The 13723-nt window shown below is 40.1% G+C and overlaps 1 protein-coding gene across 1 annotated transcript in view; it reads left to right on the top strand.

Annotated features, from left to right (window-relative positions):
* ZNF804A (zinc finger protein 804A) overlaps positions 1–13723 on the top strand; it is a 151978-nt gene that overhangs the window by 70809 nt on the left and 67446 nt on the right. The window lies entirely within an intron of this gene.

Here is a 13723-nt window from a genome sequence, read left to right as displayed (position 1 = left end):
TAGCCATTTTAAGTCATAGCCTTGGTCAAGATCTAACCCTTTCCAATCCAATTTGTATCCTGGTTTTCCTAGGGGGCTTACTCTTTTTCTACCGTTATACAACAGCGCTATATGCTGGCTAAAGCCAGTACTGCATGAGGTGACACATTGGATAGGCTCCGACAGCAGAGAGGCTGGCAATATACAGTAAGAGAACCCCGACGGACGTCTTCCAACATTAGAGCTGTACAGCCCTAAATCATAATGTCTTCAGACGTCAGACAGTGGATTGGAAAGGGTTAAAGGCTTTTTCAAGGCTAAATATAAAATTGTATGGGCAGAGAACTGGATAAAATGAAAAATAGAGTAGCGATGGGCACCTATTAAATGGTCCCCTGGTCACAGCGGAGTTGCCAATTTCCTGATCAGAATTTTTATAGCCTCAGGAAAGTTGGGTCCCACTAAAATGACTGTCAGCTCACAAGCCATCCTACCATACTGCTATAAGCCTTTGAGCGGCTACGCTCTGTTACAGTGTAACCCTTCTGAATGCCACTTGTACACCACTTGTGGCCACTATGCTATTACCTTTCATGGATCCTGACCTTCTTGCAAATATGCAATGTGACCATTGCTTGATTTGAACCAGAGAACAGTATAAGGCCTAGTGGGGCAATAAGAGTTCCAGTCCACACAACTAGGGGTATTATATCTTTAAGGACCACACAGGCATTCACTTAGATTGCAGTTTATCAGCACACAAGCAAGTTCCAAACTGTCAAGAAGAGGAGTATTGTTTAACCCCTTGAGTGGCATGCCCAGAAATTTTCCGGGACGAGCTCCACTGCCGATAGTGATATAGCCCGGAAGATTTCCGGGCTATGTATCATTATGGGAGCTGCAGAGCACAATGCCACAAGGTGTTCTGCCTGCACAGACCCACAGAGAACAAAGCAAGGGCTTTGAACAGCAGAAGCAGAAGGTATTGCCGATATGCCGGCAATCTCCTGCTTCTAAGTCTCCTGCTTTGTTTATAGGTTGCCATAGAGACCATGGGCTTGTCAGAAGCAAGCGGACGGTCTCTGTGGCAAAGAGGGGGAACTGGTGCTTGGCTGTTAGAGGACAGCCAGGCACCAGGTCTTACAGTAGAGATCAGAGAAAACCTCTGATCTCTGCTGTGTTAACCCTTTACATGCTGCAGTCTATGTGACTGCAGCATGTAAAGGGCTGTCACTGCAGCATGTAAAGGCTTATCACAATCGGACCCTCAGAATGTGATCAGGGGTCCTGATGGGTCCCTGTGGAAGTCCCCTAAAGGGACAAAAAAAAAAAAACAAAAACAAAAACAAAAGTTAAAAAATTATTAAAAAAATTAAATTAAAAACACTTGTCTCCCTTTAATTTGTAAAAAAATTAAAATAAAATCACAAATGTGGTATCCGTGCTTCATAATGACCCAGAGAAGGAAGATGGTACATTATTTAACCCCTTAATGACATTTTTTTCCTCCCCCCGTTTAAAAAATCATAACTCCTTTATTTATCCATCGAAGTCTCTGTCTGAGGACTTGTGTTTTGCGGGATGAGTTGTATTTCTTGTCGTACTGTTGCTGTAGTAGTTGTATTTTTTCAAAGACATTTAATTTTTTAAAATTATTTTCTGCTGCATCTTCTGCACGCAATAACTTTTTTATTTTTCCATTGACGTAGTTAAGTCATGGCTCATTTTTTGTTGGATGTCCTGTAGTTTACGTTGGTACCAATCCGGAATACATACGACTTTTTGTTCACTTTTTATTGCATTTTTTCTGGGAAACAGGGTGACTGAAAGTGCATTTGTGGCGTTCTTTATTTTTTTTCGGACTATGTTCACCGTGCAGGGTAAATAATGCACTACTTTGATAGATCGGACATTTACGGACGCGATGATACCAAATATGTATTTTTATTTTAGGATTTAGATTTTTTATTATAGATATGGCAAAAGGGGGGCGATTTAAACTTTTATTACTTTTTTTTTTTTTTTTTTTTTAAGTGTGAAAAAGTAATGAAAAAGAGAAATAACTATTCCAATTTGGTATTGGTATAATCGTACCGGCCTGTAGAATTACTTTAATACATTATTTATACTGCTCAGAGAATGCAGTGAAAAATAAAAATAAAAAAACATGCCAGAATTACAGATTTTGTTAATCTTGTTCATCATGCTCCAAAAAAAATAGATAAATGAAGACTGGAGTTCATCCCGCAAAAAACATGGCTTTCTAGAGCTCTGGTAATGGAAAAATAAAATTAATACGGCTCTTGGAATGTGGCGACACAAAAGCAAACCTTTAAGAAAAAAATGCTTAAAATGTACAAAAATAGCGAAACATAAAAACTGTATAAACTTGCTATCGCCGGAATCATGTGACTCAGAGAATAATGAATATCACACTATTTATTCTGCATGTTGAACGCCATAAAAATGAAATGCAAAAAACAAATAGCAGAATTTCTTTTTTTTCCCCCCAATCTCCCTACAAATGTTTTTACAAAAGTTATGCAATACATTATAAATACCCAAAAATGATGCCATCAAAAAGTACAACTTGTCCCGCAAAAAACAAGCCCTCATATGGCCGTGTCAATGGAAAAATGAAACAGTTGTGGCTCTTGGAACGTGACTGCAAAATTAGTTGAAATTCAATGATTAGACCATTTAAAAAACCTGCCCTGGTGGGTACAACAGGGTCGTAGGAAACCCGCCACTCAAGGGGTTAAGGGGAAATCACCTCTGAATCTCACCAGCCCATGCACTCTGTGGGTCTCCGCAGAAGGGTATCTCTCTGTTCATCTCCAGGACAGAATACTTTTCTGTCCATTTTTCAAAATTCAGAAGTCTTTCCAGGACTATAATAGACATCTTTTCTGTCCCTGCCTCAGTCGCTGACATCTAGACAGGCGTTTCTCACTTGCCCTCAAGTGTCTTGCAGGGGATGAACTGGGCTTGCTACTAGCTTGGCACTTTTAACAAGTTCCCATTGACTTTACACACAGTGAGAATTGCTTGCACCCAATTTTCTGGCAACGCCTTTAATTACAGACTTCTCCATATGGCAGTGCCACTGTTGTGCTTTCAGTACTGCAGCACTGTCCTGCATTGGCGTCCGCTCTGCTAGGGCCTAATCTTGGCTCTTGCTTCCAACTGTGCGCCAATAAGACCTCTTTTCATGGCAACCAGAAATTTTGTCAGCATTTGGCAGTGGCCCTGCCCAACACAACACCAAGCAAAATTAAGGAGGATCAGGGAACCACATGGGGCAAACAAAGAATAAATTCACACACAACAAGGTTAGTAAGAGTTCTAGCATAACTGTGCCCCTCTGCAAAAAGCAAGACCCCAAAAGACATGGTTTGAATAGTTTGATGTGGAGGAACTCATGTAACCTGCACAGAACCCTGACCTCAACCCCATTGAATATCTGTATGATGAATTGGAATGTAGCTCTTCTCATCCAATATCAGTGTCTAATATCACAAATGTTCTTTTGGCTGCATAGGCTTGAAAAAAATCTTGTGGAAAGCCTTCCTAGATTTATAGAGGTCAGTACAACTGCAAAATGGGGTCCAACTCCATATTAATATGTTAGGCCGAAAAAGATTTAGTAGTGAAACTGAAAAAGTTTGATCCCAATTATAGTCAACTTCTCATTCAAATAAAATAGTAATATTTTTCACCTCGAAGATAACATCTGCCAAGATTGACAGTGCCCGAAGTAAAAGTCAAAGGAACAAATTAGAAAGAAAATACAAACAGAAGAAAGCCTAGTAGCCGAATAAATAATGAATCAGGGGAACCAGCTTTGTCAGATCCAGGGAGCAGGTCATGTACAGCAAAGAGCTGGAGCAATAAAGTGAATCAGATTGGCCTGGCATACCAAGCCATGGCTGAATTAAATTACAAAGTGAAGGAGGGTGAATGTCTGGTGTCAGGGAAGTCTTCTAAGCTAAACGAATTATACGCTGTGTAACCTTTGAAATAATTGAGGTTGGAGGACAAAGTTTTTTCCTGACATAGCCCCTATTGTATTTTTCCCAGTTTACCTGCTAAGTCATTTTTCATTTTGATCAAATAAGATTTTATACTGCAGTAACAGTCATAGTTTTTAAAGAGGTATTCCCATCTCATGCATTTATAGCCTTTCCATAGGACAGGGTATAAATGACTGATAGAGGTTATTCCAACCTCCATGTTCCATCCTTATCACCATAACAGGGGTTCCCCCAACCTCATCTTGACTCACCACTAAGTGCTCAACACTGTTTCCACAACTTTCCTAAAAGTTAATGAGAGTTACAGAAACAGCATAGTAAAGCGAGCTACGTTGTTTCCGCAACCTGGGAATTACCAAAACAGAATAAACTGCTGTGTTATGTTGTCTACATAACTCCCATTGACTTCGATGGAGAACAGACAGTTTCTGTAATCCACAAGTGGCCACGGCATATGGGTTGATGATCCCATTTCAGCCATGTTTGAGATGGGAATACCCCTTTAACTGAAATTAGACACCTTTTTCAGTAGTTATTTGGCTTTAACCCCTTCATATATACATTGTGCAGTCATAAAAGTTGCATGGACCTGGCTCAGGAACTGAGTCCACTCCATACCCGGTGGCAATCAACTGTTTTTAACAGCTAATAGCTGCCAGTAAGCTCCGGCCACAGCAGGTAACTATTTAGATGCTGTGGTCAAAGCTGGCTGCAAATTTAAACAGTTAGTTGGAGGGGGTCCCATGCTGGCACCCAATCGAACCCCCAGGATGCGATCACATGGTGCTGATAAGTTAGCATGGCAGTTCAGAACCTAGTTGCTGACAATATATTGCTTTCTTCTTTGGGGGAGGCTCTCTGTTTAAAGAATCCCCTTTATTGTTTCTGCAGCTCTCCCTGGTTCCAGAGGATGTGATTTATACAGCTTATAACCGGTAGAAGAACCCTGAGGTGCTCTCTGAACCCCTTTTTCAGAACCTAGTAAAGGCTCCCAGTGCTGCCATGTACGGATGCTTGTAACAGGGCTTAAAGGGAACCTGTAACCTCCTATAAACAGCATAAACAAAGTTATGGTGCTTAGGGTGTAATTTTTATTCTTACCAGTCTTTTCCTTGCATGGTCAGCCATACTGTCCCCCTGTAGAAATATATAGCCATAATATCACCCTGTAGTAATATTTAGCCATACTGCCCCTGTAGTAAAAAAAAATAACTATAATGTCCCCTTTAAGGAATATGTAGCCGTAATATTCTCCAGTAGCAATATATACCTTTAATGTCTTTCTGAAATCATAATGTCTGCCTCTAGTAATATATAGTCATACTGTCCCTTTGTAGTAGTATATAGCCAAACTGCCACCTTGTAGTAAAAAATAGCCATAATGTCCTCCTGTAGGAATTTATAGACATAATGTCCTCCCGTAGCTGTACTGTCCCTCTGTAGGAATATATAGCCATAATGTCCCTGTAGGAATATATAGCGGTACCATTAAAAAATACAACTTGGCCCACAAAAAGCAAACCCCCATACAGCTATGTCAATGGAAAAATAAAAAAAGTTCTGGTTTTTGGAAGGTAAGAGTGAAAAAAAAATAAAAAAATTAAAAATCTCTGGTTCTGAAGAGATGGATAGATGCTGCATGGCTCTGCCTTCAGTCTCTTTCTCTATTGCTGGCTACAGGATGTAATTTACTACAGTATGTAATTTTACTACAGTATGTAATAAACTAGTTCAGGCAAGAGGAACAGAAAATGTGGAGAGCTATGTAAAAATCATAGATCAACAAACTGTAGGACAGTATACAAAACCTCTTTGCTATTGCTCTAATGCATCTCAATTACAAATAAAGGAAGCCATTCTGCAAATAGTCTCGATTAAACATATCCTAATGTCTAATGTTTTGTATGCGCAGCTCTATGCAACCCCATGGTCACAGGTTTCAAACAAACCATTTGATTAATTTGGTCATTCAATGATGTGTTAATATCTTGTTTTGCTTTATTTTTTATTTTAGATGCAACCAATAAATGATTACAAAATGAATGTTTAACCCACTAGGAAAATACACCTAATGATCAATGTACTAGGAACACCTACTCAATAACAGGTTGACCCACCTTTTTGGGCTATTACCACTTTCGTTGGGAAACAGATTCCACAAAGTGGCAAACATCCTCCATACTCAACTCGTCACATGCCTGCTTCAACTGCTTCATTATTCGAAGCACATCTCAGAGCCCTTTCCAGCATATCCCAAACACTTTAAATGAGGCTACTGTCTGGTGAGTTAAGGCGCTAAGGCAGTGTGGAAAGTTTATTGTTATGTTCCTCCAAACACTCCCTAGTGATCCAAGCTCAATGACATGGAGTATTATCATGTTGAAAGATGGCTCTATGGTTAGAGAAGACTTCTTGAAGATATGGGTGCAGATGGTCTGCTAACAGGTCTCTGTAGTGTTCACTATTTAAGGATTGTGGTACGATATCCTATTGTCCTAGGCTATGCCAGGAAAATACTCCCAGACTATGACAGTAAGTCCACCACCAGCCTGTTGAACCCCAATGGTACACCCATGGGCTACAGCTTCATGCTGTTTATACCAGACGCAGACCCGGCAATCTGTATAGTTCAGTAGGAAATGAAACTTGTCACTGTAGACAACCTTCTGTCATGTGTCCGAGGTCCATTGCCATCTTTCCTATGCGAGATGGTGTTGACAATGATGCAGGTCCACCAGGAGCACCCTTCTGGGGTTTCCACTATTGAACCCCAGTCAAAGCAAGGCATTCCAAATGGTCATTGTGGAAATGTGTCTAATTTGATGTACTGCAAGTTCATAAAGGCACTGTGCTACTTTCAGGGTTAAAATTCTAAATACAGCACCAATCGGGCCCACCCCACTTGCCCCGTTGCCGGCGGTAAGAAGAGACACCACACAGGGATCTGGTATCATTCCTCACACAGGACATGGCTCTCGGCTGTGCCAACGTGCTTTATTACAGATTACATGAGATCTTATACCCTTTGTCCCATCCCCAAGGGGGTGATGGGCTCATAACCATATATGGGAAGTCCGGATTTGCGGACTGAGACAGTGAAAATCATATAACAGTCATTATCTTGATACTGGCGCCTCTGGCTTGTACAGAAAATCACGTATTCAATTAACTCCAGTGCAAAGAATCACCCACTCAATTCTAAGAAGTCCGGATTTCCGGCCTGGGACAGTGAAAATTATGTACACGGTTGAACATCTTGATACGGCACTTCTGGGAAAACGGCCAAGTACATGCGTCCTTGTGTCTGGTTCCGTGGTTTTCTCTGAATTTCTAGAACATCTCTCTCAGCCTTGCAAAGCCTCTTGGAATATCTGATGTAAGGCGACATATAAGTTTTTTTCATTTGGAATTGAATAAAACTTGCATATAGGTATAAAACATTAAAAAAAAACATATGGCAATATATATATATACCCTCACACTACATTGTTGCTGCAATGTCAGAAGTTCCACCCAATGCTCGCCTCCGGGATCAACCATACATGGTCTGCCGCCATGTCATCTTCTGTAAGATGTCTGTCCATGGTTCAGCCAGTCTTGCTACAGTCTTGATACCATAGTTTGGGAACAGCCAACAAGTGTGACCGTTTAAAAAATACTGGTATCGCACCTACGGGCACCAACAATCTTTCAGTGGTCAAAGCCACTCAAGTCAGCGCATTTACCCATAACTGCAAAGTGTTGCCTTCTGAAGCACAACAGAACACTCAGCAGATCGAGACATGCTTATCACATGGTACCGCATTACTAATCCCCTGATGCCACATGCCAGCTGTTCTCAAGGCAGTGATCATTCAGTGTAGTTGTACATCAATTTCTGTAACCCTAAATTGATAGACACAATACAATCTAACATGAAACCTTATTTCAGGTATCAATGTCAGCCTAGAAATATAATCTCTGGTTCTTTTTATGATACATGAAAAGATCAGAGAAAACATGTCTTTTAAATGGTGTTGTGACTGATAAAAGTAGCACCAAAAAGTCAGAAGATTATACCCCTGAAAGGTGCGAATACAAGGGGTGGCATCTTTCACATCACCATCAGACAGATTTCGGCATTCTAGTTTTATGTCAGATGCTCTTTGAATGGCAGCTACATTCTTACCTGCTTATCATGCGGGCACGTTTACTCTGCCTCCAGTGATTTAACTCTCCGTCTTTCACACATCAAGAATATTGAAAAAAGGGGTTATCGTTATCGAAAATGATAAAAACACATAAAAAATGGAAGATGAAATCAATAGATCTAGATGAAAACAAATGTTATTTTGACCGTTATCATTAACAGCTTTATGCTGGTCTACGTTTAGCACATCTATCAATGCTGCAGCACTCAATACACTGAATTATTACATTCATTGGGTCTGCCAAGTCACTTGCTGAATATTCCTTAGTACGGGATCCTTGCCAAATAGCTACAACAGCACTTCTGTGTATCGAAATACATTACATTAGACCGATAGTATTTCACCGATATATTGTACTATGATTTATAGCAGTGCTTTTCTTTTTTAATGACTTTGACATATCTGTGGAGCCATATAAGTGCTTACAGATTTGAATCTAGAGAAGAACATGCAAATAGTGTAGAGATATATTATCAGCAGCTCTCATAAAAGATGTAAGAGGAGCAATATTGAATGTCTCAAAAACACTGACTTAACAATATTTAAAAAAACAAATCTTGAAACTTTTTAGCCCCCCCACCACCACCACCACCACTAGCTTCTTCACTTGGAACAGTGCCACAGCAACTGGAAATGCCTGTTGTTAAACTCTTGCTGATATCTGCTATCATCAATACTTACAATCCACCATCTACTGTGTGTAGAACGCAGTGATGGTGGGGATTCAAGAGCCGAACCTGCACCATCCACGGAAAGTGTCAGCTGTATATTACAACTGATGCTCTTTTTCAACCCACGGAATTGGAGATCAATCCGTTCCCGATCCGGTCGTCTAATCCTTTCAGATGCCACAGTCAATAGTGACAGTGATATCCAAATGGTTAGACCAAGGAAGAGGGTTTCCTCCGTCACCCAAAGTGACAGGGACCTAATAAAGGTCTGCCATCACTTAATACTGATTTACCCAACCAGAGACAGGACCTTATAGGATGTTTGGCAGCATTATGCTGAGAGGTATAATATAGAATTAGTGTATCAGTAGTGGTATAGTGGACTGAAGACCCCTACTTGCACTATTCTCAAATTCTATGAACCAAAAAGAAAAATAGTAAAAACTAATATTTGAGGATCATTTTTCCAAAATGAGTCAAGTCATTCCTAAAGATTTTGTGCCTTATGATACAGTACAAATCCCTTTGCTTCTTGTCATGTATACAAAGTGACCACCTAAAATATGTCCCATTGTACAATAATACTTAGTATAGTTTTTTAGAACTCTTTTAAAATATAATTTTTTTTTAAATTTTCTCTAAACTAGTTCCTTGTGACTTGACTAATTTTGGAAGAATGTTGCTCATTTGTCTTTTGGCACTGCCCGCCGTTTTTCGTCTTCACATGTAATACTGAAGGGATGTGCAGTGTGTTGTAATAAAGCTTAATTATTATATAAAAGATAAGCATTATGCAACTTTCTAATAGACTTTGTGTTTCAATTCTTCACCAGATTTTAGTTTGCTTTCACTGAATGGGAATGTTCTCATCTATATTCAGACGTTAACCAATTGTCCTCATCTACTTGTAGTCCTGCTTACACAGGAGAGAAACTGTTAAACTTTCAAGACAGGTCATCAATAGATGATCGGCGATGGACCACTGCTTGGATCCACACCGCTCAGCTGACTACCGTAAACGCTGACAGTATAGAAAGTGCAGGAATCGGCTTATTCTGACCATAGGACAGCCGTCTGGGTTGATATTGCAGGTGCAACTCCCAGTTGACTTGAAAAACTCAAAATTCAAAAAATTCAAACATTTTCCAGACAACTTCTTTAAGTTGTACAGTAAGTAGGAATGTTTATCTTAAATATTAAAATGGTAAGGAATTTAAAGAAAAATATTTCAGATAGTTGCAGAACATTTAAAGAACATTTACCACGGTCACTATTTTACTTAGAATCTTATATTGCTATATACTTTTATTGAACAATTCTGTTACAAATATTGTACAAGGGGGGTGGAGTGGAGGGCAAAAATATGGAAACACCATAAAAATGCATGAGATTTTAATCATTAGCATTGAGCTGCCTTCTTGAACCCTGCTTGTCTGAGAGCTTTCCTGACAAATTTGTGTTTACTTCACCTCTTGCCTTGCTCTGGGTAATTTTGGGAGACAGCTGGTAACAGCAGCTGATTTGCTCAAACCCCTGACCAATGGAACCTTGTTGCTCGGGCAGATGTTCACTTGCTAAGAGCTGTCCCTAATTGGTCCCTGCGCTGAGCCAATCAGAGGCAGCACTCACTCATTCATGAATTCATGAATGGGTGAGTGAGAGCTGCCTCTGATTGGTGAGGCTGTGACCAATCAGAGGCAGCTCATTCAGCAGGCGGGGATTTTAAATCCCCACCTGCTGAATACTACAGAAAGCAGTTCAGGAGAACTGCCGGCCAGATGCGGCTGAACTCCGGCTGCAGCGGAAAGGTGAGTGTGTGTGTGTGTGTGTGTGTGTGTATATATATATAGATATAGATATATATATATATATATATATATATATATATATATATATATATATATATATATATATATATATATATATATATATATAATATTTTTTTTTTATTTTATTTTTTTTTTTTTTTTTTAGGACACATTTTAGGATGATTTTCAGGTAAGGGCTTATATTTTTAAGCCCTTCCCGAAAATTCATCTGCGCTCGCTGGCAGCCCATTGCTTTCAATGGAGCCGACTGTATTGCCGGCTCCATTGAATTCAATGGGCTAACATCGTTCTTCTCTGCCACAACTGTTACAGCTGTGGCAGAGGAGAACGATCTTTATGCTGACAGTGCGGGGGGGTGGGTCTCACTCTTGCCACTATTGTGGCTTAACAGTGAGACCTCGGAGCCCGAAATGCAGCCCTGCATGTTGCTCCTCACCTGCCCTATCCATTTCTGTGTTTTTTACATGACTTTGGTGATTTGCTAAGATTTTCACAAATGAAAACCTTAGCGGAGCACCAGTCATATACAAAAATGCTCGAGTCGCCCATTGACTTCAATGGGGTTCGTTACTCGAAACGAACTCTCGAGCATCACTGAAAGTTCGACTCGAGTAACGAGCACTCAAGCATTTTGGTGCTCGCTCATCTCTACTGATATCCTTAGTCATGTTTTAAGACTTTTTTGTGGTCGAACATTGACCTACAGTGTAGCAACATATAGTAGCTCTAGAGAAACACTTTTTTTCCCGGTGAAGGAGACCTAATTTACAAACACAGGAATACCAGAAGATTCTTTAAATTTTTCCTCAGTAGGCGTCAAACCTAAAATGGCAAACTGCATAACCTTCATGGTAAATGATACATTTTCCAGAGTCACCATTGCACTTACTAAGCCATCATCTGCCCCACCTCTAAGTGTTGACCGCAGATGAAATGCCCTATTCTTCATTATTTCAGTGTGCATTTCCAAAAGTCTACCCTTACGTGCAAGTATGCTCAGTCTACCATGTTCACAGCACCATCTGCCAACACAATCTCATTTTACAGTCCGCTACATCTTCGCTGTCGTTAAATGATGCACCATGTGACAACCGGAATAAAGATCCAACTCCACAGTGAAATCCAGCAAATTGCATTAATATGAAACAAATACAGAGGTAGTTCTCTAGTAATCAGTCTGTTTTAATTACAAAAGGCAAACAGCATACCCAAATGAACAGAGCATTTATTAAATGTGCAAGAAAGGTGAAGAATGTCCTCCGCAGTTTCCACTAATTACAGTGGGGATTTATGCAATACACAGGCGTCTAATATAAATGCAAGGAATGGAGAGTTCCAAACTTGCTCCACATATAAATGGGTCCTTTTGTGTAGCTCGTACAACCGAGATACCTCACGTAATATTCCATGGATGACATAATAAAGGCTAATTCAGGCTTGCATTATTTTAATTCAAAATTTGTATTGTGAGGCCGCTAGCTGAAATGATAATCTACAACTAGATGTGGCATTCACTGTGGGAGAGCCTATTTGTTACCAAATGTAATTGGCGCAAAAAAAGTATGTTTACCTAGGAAGAAATATTCGCCGGAGGGTCTTGTTTGCTGATAACTTCATAAATTAATTAACACGTTGCCTCGTTCACCAAAACAAGAGCTATCCTGGTGGCGTGGAAACAATGCAAGACAGCAGATAACATTATTTCTCGACGTTCCTTGGATTGATTCGGCGATTAATGTTGCATGGCTTAGAAAGAGACTCCTAACAAATGACTATTTAGTTTTGATGGTAAAATTTTATATTAAAAGTGAGATCCGTGACATTAAAGTCTGTATTTCCAATGATAAAAATAATTGAGAACTGTTCTGTTTGTGTTTTTAGAAAATTGAAAGGCTATGAAGAGTAGCCAAGCATACGGTCATTACCCTATTTGCTCTTAGATGTATAATTATATTAAAGCCCATGTGAAAGCATATTCCGGAATTCAGATTGTAGATGACAGAAAAAATGGGTTGAAATTGTATTTTTTAATGATGATTCTCTAAATGTACTCATCTTTAGAGAACATTTCCACTAAGATAATGATTTATGCAAGGGGGGAAAATCAGACTCCATGTATAAAGATATCGTTAAAGGAGGGAAATATATAATGCTTTACGGCATTGCACTTGTTTAAACTTCACATTTAAAACTTTTTTTCATCATTGAATATCATTAGAGTTGAGCGAACATGCTCGTCCAAGCTTGATGCTCGTTCGAGTATTAGCATACTCGTTGAAAGATAGAGAGAGAGAAGAAAACAAAGAATCGGCACCGGGCGGCAGGTCCATTGAAAAAAATGCTCGAGTCTCCCATTGCCTTCAATGGGGTTTGTTACTCGAGTAGAGCTCTCGAATATTACAAAAAGCGCGACTCGAATAACGAGCACCCGAACATTTTGGTGCTCGCTTATCTCTAAATATCATGTTAGGCCTTAGTCAGACGGGGGTTTTTTCCCGAGATTTGCGGATCGCATCACGGATGCGCATGCGCAAATCGCGTGACCGGGGGCGAAAAATCGCGGGAAAATCAGCACCTAGCCGCATTTATGGTCGCAGCAAAACGCCCGTCTGACCGGAGTAAAATCGCCGTGCACATCAAAATGCGCATGAAACTTAGCCTCCATATTACGACCACCTTGTCAGCCTTTGCCATTTCATTCAAGTTCTCACATCCTACAAGACTATGCACTCGCCAGATGATGGTAGGACAGCGCGGTGTACTCGCCAGCGAAAAATCGCAGCTAGCTGCAGTAAATGATTTTGGTGCGCACATAAAACGCCGAACGCAGATAGGCGCGATCTGCGAATCGTCATGTCCTATAATTTATCGCATATCCGCATAAAAAGCTGACATGTGACCGATACCATAGCGAACCATTGGTTCTATATATGCGCGAATCGCATGCGCAAATCGCGTGAAAAAACGCCCGTCTGATTAAGGCCTTAAAGTGTATATGAAATTAAAGCCAAATCAAAAAG

The sequence above is a fragment of the Eleutherodactylus coqui genome, chromosome 8 (assembly GCF_035609145.1).
Source record: "Eleutherodactylus coqui strain aEleCoq1 chromosome 8, aEleCoq1.hap1, whole genome shotgun sequence".
NCBI lineage: Eukaryota > Metazoa > Chordata > Amphibia > Anura > Eleutherodactylidae > Eleutherodactylus > Eleutherodactylus coqui.
The sequence above is the reverse complement of the archived record's forward strand: the minus strand, read 5'-3'. Positions and strand labels throughout refer to the sequence as shown.